Here is a 13,759-nt window from a genome sequence, read left to right as displayed (position 1 = left end):
TGTGTGTGTGTGTGTGTGTGTGTGTGTGTGTGTGTGTGTGTGTGTGTTTGTGAGGTCAAAATTCCAATTTCACCTGAGTAGAACCATCTCAAATAACTTCTCAGGCTGCTGCAGATAGCAGTGTAGAACTGTGATGTCAGTCTGCACCCCACTGCTACTGACCAGTGGAGCTGACACTCACTAATACATATATAAACAGCATTTTGACCACTAAAAAAAAAAAAAAAAAAAAAGAACCCACCGGCCCACTGATCAGATTCCTTGCTTGTCTTTGCTCAACATTTGGAAACAGGTGTGCTCATGTCTTTACACTAAGTTCTGGCTTGGGGAAAAAAGATAATGAAAGTGACTGGTGAAGTCCTCAACCTCTTCACTCAGAGTTGTATGGGGAGTTTCTAGGAGACTGAAGTCAAAGCAAGACACCTGTAGTCATCTACTTTCCTGGGAAATTAATGAATGATAGTCTGTTAAGAAAAACCCACTTTATCTCTTGGATAGCCTCATTACCAGGTTAAGTCAGTATAATATCTTATCACAGGAAATAAACCCTATGAATAGATTTTTAAACAAGAACTAGATTTTAGAATTCTTTCTTCAGGCTTTAAAATATCACGTGTATTGATGAATGTTGTTTTTGTTTTCTTTTTAGTTGTGTGTGTGTGTGTACGTGCGCGCACGCCCGTGTCCCTATGTGTGTTTGTTCCCACGGGTATAGGTACACCTGTGTGAGCGGGTGCATGAGCACATGTGTTAGTGTGCTCATGGAGGACAAAGGTTGACTTCAACGTCGTCCTCCATGGTTTTCTCCACTTTATTCTTTGAGGAAGGTTTTCTCATCTGAAATAGTGGTGTGTCGGTAACGTAGTCCAGGCAGCCAGATTGCCCTGGAGATGTCTTGAATTTGTTGACTCCTTAACAGCTACAATTTGTAATATATAACACTATGTGAAGTGCTTGAAATTTCAAGGCAATGCAGAAGAAACTTAAAACAATTTTTATTTCTACCCTACACCTACCTGATTTCTTTATTTCTCTTAGTCTCTGTTCCTGGTCCTTTTCCTTTCTCTATTTTGTTCTGTCCCCACCACCCCACCACTCCCACCAGACACTCATCCTAAACAGAGGTTTGGCTACTTTACCTTGACCTCCAAAGCAAGAGAATTTATTTCTTTATTAACATAATTATTACTCCATTTCCAAAACAGTGCATCTCATTAAAGGTGAAACTTTCTTGGCCATATCTCAAATCACAGGGAACTCATCTCATTGATTTTCACCCTCCATGGTATTTCATGGCATTTGCAACGGTTCTAAATGTGTAATTAATGTAAGTACTTCTGAAGGTGATGTAAACTTGAATGCTTTAAATGCTGAATGATAATAACTTACTAAATGAATAATTGTTTTCTAAATATTAATTTACCCCCATGAACTCCAGGCTAACAGGGACTGTCAGTAATTAAAATCTTCAGAGCAAAAGCCTGAACTCTGACCTCACACAGGAGCTTCTAAAAACAGGAGGAGGAAATAAACACAGCTTTAATTTTTTTTTTACAGAAATTACTGGCCACCCACCTCATGAAAGACTTGGTAGAACACAAAATCAAGGTCCCCAGCCCTTCTCCCATTGACTTCAGACTTCCTGGGGTTTTGATACACCATCTTTTTCTACTGTTTCTGTTTTGTTTTATTTTGTTTGGTTCAGAATTCGATGTTTGCACTTCCTGTTAAATATATAAAGCCTCAGTTTTTCTCCATTTCAATTCAGCTGACTTATCTTTTTCAAAACAGTCTCATATTAAAGCAAAAAGGAAAAAAAAAAGGAAGGAGGATAGCACAACTGAAAATGGACGCTTTAATGGTGGTAGAGATTATAAGAGAGGCTGGAAAAATGGGCTGCACAGCATCGAGGCTCTTCTTAGTCCTCAGCTAAGATCTCTGTGATCCAAACACTACGTTTTAGTAGATTTTTCTAGTTGGAACTACTACTTTTCCTCAACATCGAGGTCAGTTTTGCTCTAATATGGGCTTCCAGGTTTGGTACATTCTATTAGCTCTTACAATTTACCCCTAAATCCTCTTCCCACTCCAGGACAGGAAAAGTGGATGGATCAGTCACATACTCAAGCAAGATCGTGTCTGTGGATCCTGACCTCAGAAGACCCCTTGTCTAAGGTAGCATTTCTCCAGTGTACAGTACTTTCCCAGCTTCTAACATATTATATTTGAATATGTTTCTGTGTCATCAGTCTGCATGGAGTCTCTGTTTTTTCCTGTACTTTTTTTTAAAGCATAATAAATGAATTGAAGAGATGGTTCAATGGTTAAAAATACTTGGTAATGTTGAGAGGACTTGGGGTCAGCTCTCAGCACTCATGTGGCAATCTACTTTCCCAAGCAGAAGTATGTATACCTGCCCAACCTGCTCCCACAGAGCTGAGCTGAGACTCAGTTTTGCATGGTACATGTTAAAGCAAAGGAAGCTGGTTTGGAGGATAGTGCAAGCCTGAACTGGGTGTCTGGTCACAGCATTTTAATCATAACACATTTGTAATGGACCTAGAGGCCAAGAAAACAGCTTATCATTTATCAAGGAATCCAAAATATTTCTAGACATCTTTGATTTCAGCTGAGACATACTTAATGGATCCATCACTTGAAGAAATATTTGAATTCAGTTTCTTTCTTCTGACCTGACTGGTGTCAAAAAAGACAGAATGATTCATCCCTAGTCCTTTCTGTAGGGTAATGGGTAGTTAATCTTTGTTTCTAACCTAACTCTTTAATTTAGACTTGACAAACTTTGATGTTATCTTGGCACTCAATACCTCCTTTTATGTTTAAACTCTCATCATTTAAATATTGCTATACACTATTTTATCCTTTATTTAAACTACAAAGCACTCTATACATTGACTGTTCTGAAGTAGCTATGGAGAAAAGGAAAGCCTTTAGTAATACAATAATGACTAGAGAAGGGATACTTTAGAGTTCTCATTCTAACTGACTTTATTGTAATCATTGATTACAGATCAGCCCTTCCTTTTCTAAAACCAAATTGCTTCTCCCTCATCCAATTTTTAATCTCTATAATCTACTACCTTCTTGCCTAAATGTTGTAAGTTAAAAGGTTTTTTTTCCTGTTCTGTTAGCTTACATTCGCTATATTACACATCCTTCAAATTAACATTGTAATAAAAACCCGATCTGAAGGACTCTGATGTTCAAGAGTGCTCTCCTTTAGGCACAACAATCATGGCTCTAGGTCTATGCTCTCTATCACATTTTAAATTTCCTTTCTTCTCTGTCCCTCCTTTCCCGTTTTACTCCCTGTAATGTCTTATTGTAAAATATGTGTATTTATAGCTTGTAATTACAAAAATTGAAGCACAACACTTCTAACAGTGATCAATCTCTTTTTCCATCTCCATTCTTGGAAATAACAGGGCCATGTGTGTGTGATCTCCTGTCATTGCTTGCAGATCTATGCAGTTTCTTGTGTTTTGTAGCTTTCCCTGGATGCCCACATGGTTATAAGAGGGCTGAGAACGTGAATGCATCATTGTTTTTATCAAGACACATTTCTATTAATACAAGCCTTCCTTGGTTCTTGCCTAAGAGAAGGAAATTTTCATTTTTCGGTTCTTGTGCATTTGTGTCTTGGTGGCTCATGCAGTATTAGCTTTATTTTCAGTGAAATGGACAGGAACATGAATTGATCAACATAGTACAATTTTTACTGAGTCTTGTTCCAAACAACAGAGCTGTTGATAACTTTTATCACTTCTTTCTTTTTTGTTGTTTCAGAATTTCATCCATGCATGTAAGGTGCTTTCATTAAACCAGTCGCCTTCTCTTCCCCTTCAGTTCCTCTACTACTCTCCACCACTTCCCCCTCCCAATTCCATGTCCTGTTTTGAGACATAGCTGTCTATGCGTGGGTGTGGGAGCAGCTACTGCAGCACAGGTAGCTTCTCAGAGACTGCATCTCTTGGGAGCATTGACCCTTCCTCCCCCAGCAGCAACAATTGGCCAAAAGCATGGGCTGAGCCCCTCAACACTAATAATTAATCATGAAACTGCCCCCCACACGCTCTCATACCATTTTCTCAGTTGAGATTCCCTCTTACCAATTATGTAGCTTGTACTAAATTGACAAAAAAAATAATCAAGTTAACTAGAAAGCACAGGTGTCATTGTTAATACATAATAAACTGATCAAAGGAAGAAATCTTGCAAGTACAGGTTGTGATAGTATATTGTGAATTAAGCTTCCTCAAATCCTCTGCATGTAGGACAGCTCTTGTGAATTCAAGTCTAAAGCAGTCCTGTCATAACTGGCAAATAATGTTTTGCTACAAATGTTCGCCACCTCTGTACAATCTTCCCTCCTTTCTTCCAGGATGATTTCTGAGATGGAGTTGTGATTAAAGATGTCTCATTTAGAGCTGAGATGTCCCCAGAAATACATGCTAATGAAAACTTCCATTTTCTGCTAATTTTTCTTTTTATATGTGTCTTCATGATTGTAATCTTTGATAATAAATCAGAGTTTTATTTGTACCAGCAACAGCTCAAGGAAATCTTAAATATTTTTAAGAGGCTAGTTAAAATACTACCCTAAATGTAACCCTCTTCTGTTGTAATTTCTTTTTGTCTACACAATCATCTTATGCCCCAAACTGAAATTCTGGGAATCAAATATATTTCTGGGATAAGATTTTATTTTAAAGCTAAAATAGTTTTACATCATCCATATAATTGCTGTCTTCAATGGTAGTAGGTTTCCTTCCTAGTCATTTTTTGTACTTAGTTAAATATGCAAATCATGATTGAAATTTATTATTTCCTTTTTTGCTGCCCCATTGATGTCACTGAATCAAAGAATCCTTAATTCAAAATATATTATCATAGCCTGTACATGCAAGATTTCTCCCTTGATTCAATTAATGATTGGTGTTGAGGGCCTTAGCCCACTATGGGTGGTGCTGTCCCTGAGCAAATAATTCTGGATTTTATAAAGAAAAAGCAGGCATAGCAAGCTATGTAGAGCAAGACAGTAGACAGAATTTCTTCATAATGTAACCTCAGTTCTTGCCTCCAGGGTCCTACCCTGAGTCTCTGCTTGTTTTCCCTGGGTGATATACTGTAGTATGGGTACTACAGTAAAAGTAAACCCTTTCCCCCCAAAGTTGCTTTAACCATGGTCTTTATTGCAAAAATAGGAAGTAAACTAAAACACCATCCTATCATAGAACCTTCTTTTGGCAGGTATCCATTTTGTTATATTTGTACATTGTTTCTCTTCAGTTTTACTTTCTTCACATAATATTACTTAGTCTATGCTCTCAAAGTGTGGCCTATTTCTTGTCTTCGAGCCATGAAACTCTCTAGAGCCAATTGCTTTTGCAACCTAATAACATAGCACCTCACCTGGCTTTCATCAGATGAAGCACATGCTGCCTTCACCACCTTTCTTCCAGAGCCAATGACCCATGGGTATTTTTTAATGATAGGGAGGAGTGGGGGGGTTGGAAATGTGATTTAACATCTTTGATTTCATTATGTACAGCAAAATTTCCTTCTGAAGTTCCCATTCCAATGCTTTTTAAGTGTCTCTTCTTTGTCAATACATTTTATTTTATTAGATAATTTTTATTAATATTATTTTTACAATTCATTCACTTTATAACCCTATTGTAGCCTCCTCCCTCCTCTCCTCCCTGTACTACCCTCCCTGTCTCCCCTCCCCCAACAAATGATAGAGGAAGTCCTCCTCCCCTACTAGCTGACCCTAGCCTATCAGAACTACCTGGATCCTCCTCTTCTGTGGGCTGGCAAGGTTGCCCTGCCAAGGGGAAGTGATCAAAGAGCAGACAACAGAGTTCATGTCAGAGCCTGCCCCTGCTCCCCTAAGTAGGAAGCCCACATGGAGACTGAGCTGCCTATGGGCTGCCTCTGAACTAGGGTCCTCTCTACTGCATGGTCCTTGGTTGATGCATCAGGCTCTGCAGGACCCCCTGGGCCCAGTTTTTTGGCTTTGTTGGTCTCACTGTGTGGCTCCTGTCCCCTCCGGGGGACTTTCTATCTTCCCCTTCTTCCATAAGACTCCTTGTGCTCTGTCCAAAGTTGGTCTGTGAGTCTCTGCATCTGCTTAGATTGCTTGCTGTGTGGAGTCTATTGGAGGACATCTGTGATAGGCTCCTATCTTTTCCTTCTTCTCCACCACTTCCGGTGGTGTCTATCCTGTTTGCCCTTCTAAATGAGAATTAACACGTTTTATATAATTCTCTCTTTTGGATGCTTTTACGAATTTAAAATGGGAAGTAAACTATCATGTACATTGTTGTAAAAATAGCTAACAATTGTGTTGTACCACAAATTCCATGTGATTTTCTTTTTTTTTTTTTTGCTTTTTTTATTTTATTATTATTATTAATTACACTTTATTCATTTTGTATCCCCCCATAAGCCCCTCCCTTCTCCCCTCCCGATCCCACCCTACCTCCTCTTTCTTCATGCATGCTCCTCCACATCCACTGATAGGGGAGGTTCTCCTCTCCTTCTTTCTGATCTTAGTCTATCAGATCACATCAGGAATGACTGGATTGTCTTCTTCTGTGGCCTGGTAAGGCTGCTCCCCCCTCAGGGGGAGGTGATCAAAGAGCAGGCCAATCAGTTTATGTCAGAGGCAGTCCCTCTTCCCATCACTATGTAAGCCACTTGGACACTAAACTGCCATGGGCTACATCTGTGCAGGGGTTCTAGGTTATCTCCAGTATGTCACTACTTTCTACCATCTGAAATTGAGACGAGAATGTACTCACCTCTTTGAAAAAAATATAGAGATGAACCTTGATTTCCTGGCAGGAAAGCAAAGAATGAAAAAGTTAGATGTGAATATTTATTCCCTTTGCCCTTCTCAGCTATTTTTTAATGAAGTTATCCAATATAGTTAATGTTGTGAAATCCATGTATCTGGCATGGATACTCCCAGTGAAAGGTGGGGCGGATGTTTGTGGTGAGACTATAACCCACATCATCATCTCTAAAGCTAGTTGCATGATCATTCTATTTTTTTGTTCTTTCTGCTTCTTAACTGTGTGCAGTATCACCAGCTGTCTGTAGCTCTTGCCACTTTGACTTTTCCACAAGGACAGACATGTCTTTCCTACAAGACAAACAGACTGTGCTTGTTACAATTTCAGGCTAACTTGGAACTGTGAGCTAAAATAAGTCAATTCTTCATTAAATGATGTTGTCCAGGTATTTTATTAAAGCAATGGGGGGGGCTAATTGTCCTTAAAGACAAAGCAATGCAATTATTAACCACACAGTGTCATTGCAAGCACCAGCCAAAGATGCTGCTTCTGCCATTGTCATTGACCCTGGCATCAACAGCATTGCCAATGTCAGTTATTATAGGTGACAACGGTGCCACTACTATTACTGAGGTTATTGCCACAGTCACCTTAAGCCACCATCCCAACCTAATGAGCTCCACAAATCTTATGAGTGATTTTTAATTAAAAAATGATTTTATTGCAATAAACTCACAAGTAAAAGCATCATTCAGCTACATTAAAGTAGCCACTGACACACCAGCCCAGTCAAGATTGGCATTTTGGAGCCATGAAGTTTCACTAGCTTTTTACGTGCTTTTCTATTAAAAAAAAATACTATGACAGAGTTAAAACTAAAAGATGGGACAGCTTTACATACTTTTTCATAATTCAAGTCATTTTAATACATTTGTTATGCCCAGTTTGTGAACCCCAAAAGACCAGGAATAAATAGACTCCACTGTATATAAATGAGGTTTTTTAAATTGCATACGCGTTAGAACACAAGACGAAAAGCTCCTGTGGAAACAAAAGAGGAATATGGCCTGGAGGCATAGGGGTACAGAGTTTTTAAGGGAAAAAAAAAAACGCAAGCAGTGATGTACATGCTTTGGCATTACATTATTGGGTAAAGGAAATTGACTTCCAAGTTTCTCAAATGCATAGAATGAGAAAACCCTCACTGTCTCTTTACTCTGTTACTAGTTCTAAAACACGTAAATGACACAGGGTTGGTTAGGGCTGGGCCCTTTATAAATATGGAATATGGAAAAAATTAGAAGGAAAAGACTAGCAAGATGTTTCAGTGGATAGAGTAGCTTGCTTGCAAGAGCTGATTGGATCCCAGGATCCTACAAAGTGACAGGGAAGAATTAACTCCAAAAAGCTTTACTGTGATCGCCACATACATGCAATGTCACAAATGCAGAGTCAGGGGTGAAGAAATGGCTCAGCAGTTATAGCTCCTATTGCTCTTGCAGAGGACCCGGGTTCCCAGCTCTCACACGGTGCTATACAATCACTCATAACTCCAGTTTCAGGGAATCTGACTCCCTTTTCTGACCTCTAAAGACACAGGCTAGGTAAGTGGTACATGCACATACATACATAAATTAGATATAATGTTTGTAAAAATAAATCAGAATTTAAAGAAAAATCAAATGATCCTTTTATTCTTCCAAATACATAGTTTTTGAAGTATTTTCTTTCATTTATAGAAGGGAACAACAAATTTAATATCTCCAACTTAAACTAAAGTAAAGTAGAAAATTGTGTATGACACATTAATAAAAAATGCCAAATAAAAATTTAATGCACAATGAATGCTACATTTTATGTGAGATATTAGCTTGGGGATACAATATAAATTAAAAAGTGACACTAATGTAATTAAATAAAACACAATAGTAGGAGCTTCCAGCTATCCTAATGCTCAGCAGGAACTGTGTGGGAGTATTCATAGCTTTGGACGTTGCTTCCTGACATCCTTGAAATACTTGATTTCAGAAGTTACCATGTTGCTCTTGAGTGCTGTCTCTACAGTTCAAGGTAATATGTAATTCATTATGTGGCAAGGGAAAGAAGTCTCAACCTCCCACTGGTGAGTTAACTTATGTTGACAATAATGTCACTTAAATACATTTAAATTTAAAGCAAAGTGTAAACTCCTAATGTTATAGCTTTTATGCAACCATAAACAAAAACAAATGAATGCATTAAATAAAAGAAAACTATAAAACCAGTAAAACTCGAAATTAACAGCATTTGTTTACAATGTCAGCCGGGAGTTTTACTGATTCAAAGTGCTACCCATGGTAGGGCTGTTTCACCTACTGCCATGCTGCAGATTCCTGCATCAGCATTTTTTTCTTTTCAAGGGTCTTCCTAGGACTCAGTTTTCCCCCCACATATTTCTGAAGAAAGTATTGTGAAAACTTGAGTTGTAGAGCATGCTGTTAACCAGGTGGCAATCACTTGGCATGGAGTCATTTTTCACGTATTATAATAAGTACTTTTGTTGTCTTATTACCCTAGAACAACTAAGGTCATACTATTGCTGGAGCCTGCCAGCAGAGTCGAACTGTTCTTGAGTCGGGAGTGAGGATTAAAATTAATAAACTAACACCTAACACGTGGAACCTTTCCAAGAGGCTCTAGTAAGACTTGACACCTTGTTTTATTTCATACTGTTTTTGAGCCAGAGTGAAAGCAGCTCAGCACAATGAGTTAAATTCACAAGGAGGTGGAGCAAGAGGTGTGATCTTGACAAGCTATCCCACGTGCTGTCACAAACAAGAGGGGATGGACTTGGAAATTCTTCCCTGGCTCCAGTGAAGGCCTGGTAAGAGCAATCTTTCTGCTGAGATTTAAATATCGAAGCTGCTAGTACAGCGGCTCCCAACATACTATCAGCGGCAACATAAGCATAAACTGAAAAATGCTGAATCATACAGAGTGTTAAGTTCCAAGACACAACTTGGACACCCACCAGATTCTTAGATTTACACGAGATTTTTGACATTCACAGGAAAACACGTATTTATTCAAATCATGTACTTATTTTGAATAGGACAAAAGTTAAACTGTCACACAAATATTCACTATACACAAAAAAAGTTGTAAAACTGTAAATGAACACAGAGCAGGGAACATCTGCTTATTTTAATCCAAGAATCTATGGGCAGTGTGTTCTCTGCAGTAAGCCATGGGCATTGCATTCTATGCAGTAAGGTATAGGCATTGTGTTCTGTGTGTTAAGCTATGGGCATTGAGTCCTGTGCTGGAATCTATAGGCATTGCGTTCTGTGCAGTAAGCTATGGGTATTGAGTTACATATGCTGGAATATATGGGTGTTGTGTAATATATAGGCCATCACAGAAAACTGTATTGGTCACCTGTCTTTTATCATATATGATCCTAGAGAAATTTGTCTTACATTCTTTTCTGTTGTTATTGAATCTTTATGTAGAGGGAAGGAGTGTGCATGTGGTCAAACTTACACACTAAGCCACTCATGTAGTGGTTAAAAGACAAACTCAGTTCTCTCCTTCTACCATGTGGAATCTGGATTAAGCACTTTTATCTTCTGAGCCTTCTCGCCAGAAGATAAATATTTGACAAGAAGCAATTAAAGAAACAGTGGGCATTTTTACTTAGTTTCAGAGGACACTGTCTGTCCCTGTGGGAAAGGCATAACAATAAACATCGTTATAGCATCCACAGTGTGCTCTTCTCAAGTCTCCCCTTCTCAAGCCTTAGTGGAAGAGGAAGCAGAAACAGATAGGAAGGGGACTGTATGAGAACACTTCAAGACCCACACGAAAGGCTTATTTCTTCTGTGTCTTCAAAGTTCCAGAACCTTGTAAAACACCAGCACTGCTCGGGTACCAGATTTTGAAGCACTTGGGTTCATGTGGAAAATTTCACATTTAAGGCTTAAATGTGAGCTTTCTAGGTCTATGGTGTGAGCTCTCAGGAAGACTAAAACCTAAATCAGGGCCATTGCACAGAACACTCAGGATGAGGACTATAATGAATATAAAAATACGCCGACAGGATTCTTGATAAATAATACATGATGGGTATGGTTGCTGAGCCATTCGATGTGGATCTCTGTCAATGGGATTTAAACAGCAAGAGGAGAATTAAAAATCATCTCACTTTCCAACATTTTGCTCATGTGTTGCCCTCAGGAGTATTTTCAAATCATGGTGGTAGAGTTCTTTTGAATGCAGTGATAAAAATTATACTTACTGATAATAAAACATGAACTGAAATCAAGAGACCCTGGTCAACCATAAGATTAAAGATACAAGACTGTCATTATTTATCCATTATGCAGAGACGAAATTAATGGGCCTATGATTTCATAGAATGAAACCTATGGGAGACATTTGTCATTCAAATAAGCACACTAATCCTTGGAGAATACCAATTGTCATAAGTTGATTCTTAAGTTATTTTTTCCATCTTAAGGACTATTATAATAAACTGTTCTGTTTAATAAAAATCACGCACATGCAATGAGGAAGAAAATTTGGCTGTTAGGCTGATCCCAATTCACCATTATCAAGAAATAATATTTTCTTCATAAGGTTTTACTGAATAAAGTAAACTAGTAAGCAAACCAGTTGTCTCCTTGAATCCAGGAAGGATGTTTGAATTGTAAGTTCTAAAAATACTGAGCACATTGAAGAAGATCTTCATGGAAAAATTAAGGCATGGAAACAATAGGTAAGGAAAATGTTAAAAATTTTAAAGTTAATAAAACTTGAAGTATTTTTAAAATATAAAGAAAGATAGTGTGACAAACAAGAAAAACGTGGAATTGATAGAATTTTAGATCGAAAATGGGAAGTGTATGTCAGCTCAGAGAAAGAGGTGAATTTCACTCTGGGCTTCAAGGAAACCCACTGACAGTTGACTGCACAAGACTGCTGTTTAGCGGGTACATCGCTGAGATGGGTGGTTAAAAAACATGGGTAATAAAAGACATATCCAAAGGTGGAGAATGTGGAGAGGTTAATTAAATGTGTAGGGGAGAAAGCCAGATTATTGTGCTGAGAAATTACATTACCTATAGTGGGGAGATATAGATCAAGAATACCATCAACAATAATTTGCAAATTATTCAGAGCTTTTGTTTGTTGTTTTGTTGTATGTTTGGAGAAAAGTGTTACTGTGAGCTCCTGAAAAATTGCTGTTCCATTACTATCATCTTACTATCATCGTGAAAAATTGCCTTTATTCCTCTTTCTCACTCTTACTTTGTTTCTCCTTTCACTTCCTCTTTTTCTTCCTCTCATCCCTCCTCTCTTCTTATGATGTAAAATGACCTTTTCATAGCTGTTCTCTATTGTCTCTTATGAAGCAGTTTTCAAAATTATTTATCTATAGAAGGTCATATACTAACCAACTAAAACTGAGAGCCTCAAATTAAATGCTCTATCTTATCAAAAAAGTAAATATATATTCATCCTTTAGAAAACTATTGATAAAAAGTATTAGTTGGAAGTAGCAAATGGCAATATTTGAACACTTCTGGATGGTGACTATTATAAATCTTTTCGGCATTTGTTAAGCTGAGATTCAATACTTCTGCTGTAAATTTTTGTTGCTTGACTTTTCAGTAATTGAAAGTGATCAAGTAGAAAATCTTACAATTTATCACTTTCAATTATGGCAAACCTTATATGGTCACTTAACAGTGACCTGCTATTTTAATGCATTTTGCTGGCTTGTATGCACCCCATTGCAGTCAGCCTAACTTCCTGCCTTCTGCTGGCTTGTATGCACCCCATTGCAGTCAGCCTAACTTCCGCCTTCTGCTAAAATCAAACTCAGGGTAAGATCCCATGATCTCAGGAAACCAGGATCAAAAAGACAGAGGACAAATATCATATTTAATATGGCCACTACATACTTAATCTCTACCCAGTTTTTTTTCTCATTTTTATAAACTGATATGAGTATCTGTGATTAACAGTGTCTGATTGTAGAAGCAACAGATACAGGTATTATGGAGTAAGGAATTTACACTAGAGATGAGCCCAGATGATGGAGCAAACAGAGCAAAGAAATTTCTATATGTGGTGTGGAACCTAAAGTAATAGATTTGGGGCGTCAGAAGGCGAGAAGGGAAGAAGATTATAGTCACTATCGACAAAAGCAATAGTAGCTTAAATGCATGACGGCTACTAGGTCCCATGAAGACAAACCCTGGTTGTTGTTGTTGTTTATCTACACTATATATATTAATAATTTATTCACTTTTTATCCTGCTAGTAGCCCCCTCTCTCATCTTCTTCCCGTCGCACCCTTCCTGTCTTTTCCTCCCTATTTCCCTCCCCTAGACCACAGAAAGAAGGTTCCCTCATCCCCTACAGTCTCCCCTAGCATATCGAGTCTTATCAGGACTGCCTGCATCCTCATCCTCTATAGCCTGCAGAGACGGATGCATCAACCAAGGACCATGCGTGGAGAAGACTTAGACCTCCTGCTCAGATGTAGGCAATAGGCAACTCAATCTCCGTGTGGGTTTCCTAGTGAGGTGGCAGGGGTTGCCTCTGACATGGACTCCGTTGCCTGCTCTTTGATCACTTCCCTCTGGCAGGGCAACCTTGCCAGGACACAAAGGAAGAGGATGCAAGCCCTGAATTGCAAACTAATCTCATCATATCGTTCAGTGTCTTGGGAGACTTTTAGAAGTGGATCGTCCAGAGGTCCACCGAGGGCTCCTTAAGCAGCAGGAGGAGATAGGGTCAGAACTGTCTCTATGAATGGTGTATACTGGTGCTTATCTAACTTCAGACAAGAAAAAGTGGTGTTCTTCATCCGTGTCTTCCTACTACCTGAACTTTGCTTTTTGTTGGTCTACATAAAATATTCTATTGTGAGCTCCAGACACAATTCAGCT

The sequence above is a fragment of the Psammomys obesus genome, unplaced genomic scaffold (assembly GCF_907164565.1).
Source record: "Psammomys obesus unplaced genomic scaffold, mPsaObe1.curated_primary_1811, whole genome shotgun sequence".
Taxonomy (NCBI): domain Eukaryota; kingdom Metazoa; phylum Chordata; class Mammalia; order Rodentia; family Muridae; genus Psammomys; species Psammomys obesus.
Note: the sequence above shows the minus strand (reverse complement) of the source record.